Genomic DNA, 5098 nt, shown 5'->3' with positions numbered 1-5098 from the left:
CCACCGTGCTTCATATTATAACTTTTAACTAAATTAATTAACTGTAATTCAATGTCATAGGCACCATTGAAAAGCGAATATTTTGAGTTTTTGGGCAATACGAGGACATGATTTTTTGCTTTTAGAAACTGTGATGGTCATTTATTTTTAACTATTAGCTGACATTTCTACAGACTACAGTAAAACATTTGTTAGTTTTGCTATATCCAGCCACATGTTGAAGGATGAAGCTGCACATTGTTGCCCAACAGGTTGAATAGATTCAACTGGAGGGCAAGAAATGCTCTTCTTTGCCTTTTTTGAAGGAGACATTCAGTTTAACCTAAAAGACAGCTCAAGTGCTGTTGACCACACAGTGTAACTACAAGAAAAAAAGAAGCTGTTGAGATAAAACTTGCAGGTGAAGCTTGTGAATGTTTTGGTTTAAAGCATCCATCTCAGTGTGTCGCTGTGGTTCTGCCTCTTACTTTCTGACTTGTATACACACTGCGATGAAGAGGCGAGACGAGCAGCGCACCCACGTACACTCTGATAGCTTGTTGAGGCTGATATACTGCTAAAAGGTCAGCCGGGTGTCTTGATCCAGACAGCGAGATGGATGACGGGATCTCCATCTTATTTCTTTCGTGCCCCGTTCGCTCTCTGGATCTGACCTTTCGGATGACAACCTTGTGAAGAGCACTTCATCGGAGCAGGCCGGGTCACCCCTGGGAAAATGAAGGGCTGCGGGGAGAGAGGCTGCGAGGGGTCGGAGAGAGGGAGGAAGAAAAAAAAAAGAAAGAAAAAAAAATCTGCAGCGTCAATTATCTCTCAAATGTCACAAGCTGCTTCTCAGGAGGAAGACTTGCCTCTCGTCTTCAGCACACACCGATCTGGTTCGTATGTTACGTATAATCCTCCAAAGGTGGAAGCTTTTAACGTTTGCTGCTGTGGAGCTGCAATCAGAAAAACGCCGCGCCAGATTTGCACAAACAAGATTCACCGATGCAGCTCTTAACTGACGCCGATGCTGCCGAGTTTTAGATTAGATTCATTCTGTCGCTGCGTCCTTTGCATTTCAAACAGCCTCAGTTCTCCCTGGTGCTCTTCAGGGTTATTTCATGTACTTCAGATGGTTCCAAGTGTCTCGGGGAACTTGCCAAAGTTCTTCTATTGATTCGGTTTATTTCACTCTCCCGTCTGTCTTCATAGAGACAATAAACACAAAAAAATTAGTTTACATTTAGTTTTAGTTTTTAAAAAATAAAAAAATAAAAATTTGATGATGTCATTTGACAGATTTCCCCTTATTTTCTTAAAATTACAGATAGTAACTAGTAAAACCTAAAAAAAACAAAAAAAGAAAAAAAAAACCCCATCAGTTTACAAACTAAATAATGCCCACATTTTTTAAAAAGTATTTTTAAGAATCACATATCATAAAATTACACTGTTTAAGTATTTAAATCTGCTAAATATATAGTCTTTAGCAGATATTTACTGTTATTTGAAAGGAAAGTTTGTATATTAAGGTTGAACATGGTAAATTTGTTAACTGTTAGGTTACTGATTTTTCCTGTTTTGTTTAATTACTGATGTTATATCGGAAAAATCCCAGAAAAAAAAAAAAAAAATTATTCAACAATAACTAGAAAATAAAAACAGAAAAAAAGGTCATCAAGAATCTGTATTTTTACAAATATTGTACAAAATTGTTCTTTTATAGTGTGTGACCTTAAAATTACCCTCTTTAAATGGTCTGCACTTATATAGCACTTTTCTACCTTTGCGGCACTCAAAGCGCTTTACAATGTTTCTCATTCACCCATTCACACGCACATTCATACACCAATGGCGACAGAGCTGCCATGCAAGGCGCTAATCTACCATTGGGAGCCATTTGGGGTTCAGTGTCTTGCCCAAGGACACTTCGGCATGTGGGGGGAACCGGGGATCGAACCGCCAACCTTGTCATCAGTGGACAACCCGCTCTACCACCTGAGCCACAGCCGCCCAACTGTAGTTAAATCAGCTAAAAATATTTGACAGATATTATTTTCAAACTGTAATTTTCTACCGTTCAACGTATTTTTTTCTGGCACCAGAAAATGATGGAAAATATTGATCAGCTTTTCCCAAAGCTGAAGATGACATCTTCAACCATCTTGTTTTGTCTAAATGCCAAAGACATTCAGTTTACTGTGATGAAGGAGGAAAGAAACTAGAAAATGTCGCTTTAAAGAAGTTGTAATCAGAGCTTAGACTTTTATTTAAAAAGTTACTCAAACTTATTCATCTGCTGTGTAGACTTGACAACTAACCAATTAATAAACCACTAAAAAGGTCGTCAATTCGTATTTTCACTTCATACATATTTATCATTCTATTGATTAGATAAAGTAAAACAGTCAACTTATTTTACAGAGTTTTCATGTTTAGTTAAATTACAGATAATGTCTAGGAAAATCACAGGAAAAAGTATAAATGTACATGTTCGCCATTGAAGTTTTTATGAGTCTTTTATGGCAATTGTACCCCAATTTCTGTACTAAAGGAATTTATCATGTTAAATTAGAGATTTTGTGTCAGTTGTAAAAGGACAGTATTGTTCTGTATTAAAATCTGCAAAACATATCTCATTATATTGCAGATGTTGCTGCTTTTTAACAGGGAAATGACGTTTATTATGATTGAAAGCAGTAAATATTGAGCTTAACTGGTATATTAGGTAGATTTAGACGCTCAGTAACGGATTCATCCTCTGGCCTGGACGCTGAACATCTCCGTGGCAGCTAACACCTGTTATCTTTCTGTCTCCTCCGGCTGCTCTCATGTCTCATTATGCAGAATTCATTCATGTTCATGTTGGAACAAAAGCGCCGGCAGCGCCGTGCCAGCGGCCACTTGTAAATCTGTGTATTTAAAAGTACCTTTTAACACAGCCATTAGAGCCGCTGAGTGTTGTGCGGGAGTTGTGTTTTGATGATGTCAAAGTGTGCCGTGCCAGGACTTTCATCTCCCACTCCTGCTGGCTTCAAACGCCTCTCTGAGGTGAGTCCGTGATAGGCCGAGGCAGCGCCGGCCTCTCGCCGCTCGCCACGACCGCTAGCGAGGGTTTGTATTTATAGCCGCGATGTCAGACGTATCATAGAGGATAAAAACTGCCGTCTAGTCGGGTTATTTATAGAGAGAGTCCAAAAACAACAAGCCGTTTGCTAAGAAACGCAATTAGGAGGTAATGTGACTGATGATTAGACTCAAGAAGGGAATAAAAAAACAGGCATAAATCTAAAGAAGTAAGTCAATTACTGCAAAAAGACAACCTACACTGTTAATCTCGTAGTTTAATCGTAGCAGCTGGACTTGCTTGAGTTTCTTGAAGACGTTGCTACGATTAAACTACGAGAATATTCATGACCTGGACGACTGAGAATCTTCACAGACAAACCGACACTGTAGCAGCAACGCACAAAGTAAAAACTACATGATGAACAGGGATTAGCTAAAACACAACATGAATAACTAATGCAGAACTCTAGAAATCTGGTTTCAAACACTGTGCTGAGCAAACAGATGCAGAAGGGGCACCATGACGAAGACTCAGGTGACGCTTAATGACTCCCTTCCAGAGCACATGGGTTTAAGACAAGCTGGTACTGACCAGGTCGGCATCTTCAATGTTGTAGCGCCATATGTGCTCAAATTCTGTTCTTGATTAATCCTCTACTGATCAATATGGCTGGTGATTATTGATCTAAACAATTATTGAAATCCTGCATCCCTAACGTTGGGAACAAATTGGGACACTTGTGGCAGCAGACGTAAACACAGAACTGGGCTTAGGTTCCTGACAGTACTGATCAGTTATAAAAGCTCTGAAGCTAGCCCAGCTAGCAGAGAACGTTTCTACAACATTGGCTAACATGACCTACAAGTTCTAATGATGCTTTAAAAAGAATGTTTTAAGGATATTTCTCATTTAAAATGTTCCTACAAGATTAAAAGTTGACTAAGATGGTTTTATCTGCAACATTCAGAGAATGTTTGAAGGTGTTGTCAGACTATGATGCATAACAAAAGAACGTTCTCAAAGCAACATTCAGAAGATATTTAAGATGGTATTGAGGCCTCAGAGGACATAAAGTTTCTTTGAAAATAAAATGTTCTCATTAGGATCAGTACCTCCAAGTCTGAGGCCATGGTCCTCTGCCGGGTGGGGGGGAGTTGCTTCCTCAAGCGAAGGAGTTTAGGTATATCGGGATCTTGTTTATGAGTGATGGGAAAGTGGAGCGTGAGGTGGACAGGAGGCTTGGTGCCGGACTATTGCAGTGAAGAGAGAGCTGAGCCAGCGGAGAGGCTTCCTCTGGAGGTCTTCTGAACACGTCCACCTGGGGACGAAACCCCGGGGCAGACCCAGAACCCGCTGGAGGGATTACATCTCTCAGCTGGCCTGGGAACGCCTCGGTATCCCCCAGGAAGAGCTGGAAAGCGTCGCCGGGGGGAGTGAAGTCTGGAATGACCTGCTCCGCCTGCTGCCCCGCGACCCGACCCCGGATAAGCAGAAGATAATGGATGGATGGATGGATGGATGTTCCCATTATGCGTTATATTCACAAAGTCTTAGTTCTCTTGTAGACTACATCAGGTTGTCCTCCAGGATTTCTCTACACTTTGCTGCATTTATTTTACCCTCTACCTTTACAAGCCTCCAAGGACCTGAGGTGAGAAGCATCCCCACATCATGATGCTGCCACCACCGTGCCTCACATCATGATGCTGCCACCACCATGCTTGTTCAACGTTTTGACAATGGTACGGCATAACGGTCTAACAATGTTATCCAACATTTTCAGAATGTCTCCACTTCATCCCACCTTTAGGAAGAACATAGTGGGAACTAAAACAGAACTTCCTGCTAAAAACTTTACTACAACTCTAGAGGAACATTCACAAATTGCACAACTTTTAGTAGCAGCACTGACTTCGTTAGTTCTTTACATCTCCTGTTGTGCTGCAGACTTGTTAACCTAAATGCTTTAACTGCACCAATAGCTGAATTACTGCGCACACATTCAGTTTTTACCAGTGAAATCAAACCAAGTCCTTTAAAATTTTATAT

The sequence above is a fragment of the Stegastes partitus genome, unplaced genomic scaffold (assembly GCF_000690725.1).
Source record: "Stegastes partitus isolate 25-593 unplaced genomic scaffold, Stegastes_partitus-1.0.2 Scaffold119, whole genome shotgun sequence".
Lineage (NCBI taxonomy): Eukaryota > Metazoa > Chordata > Actinopteri > Pomacentridae > Stegastes > Stegastes partitus.
This window is presented reverse-complemented; position numbering follows the sequence as displayed.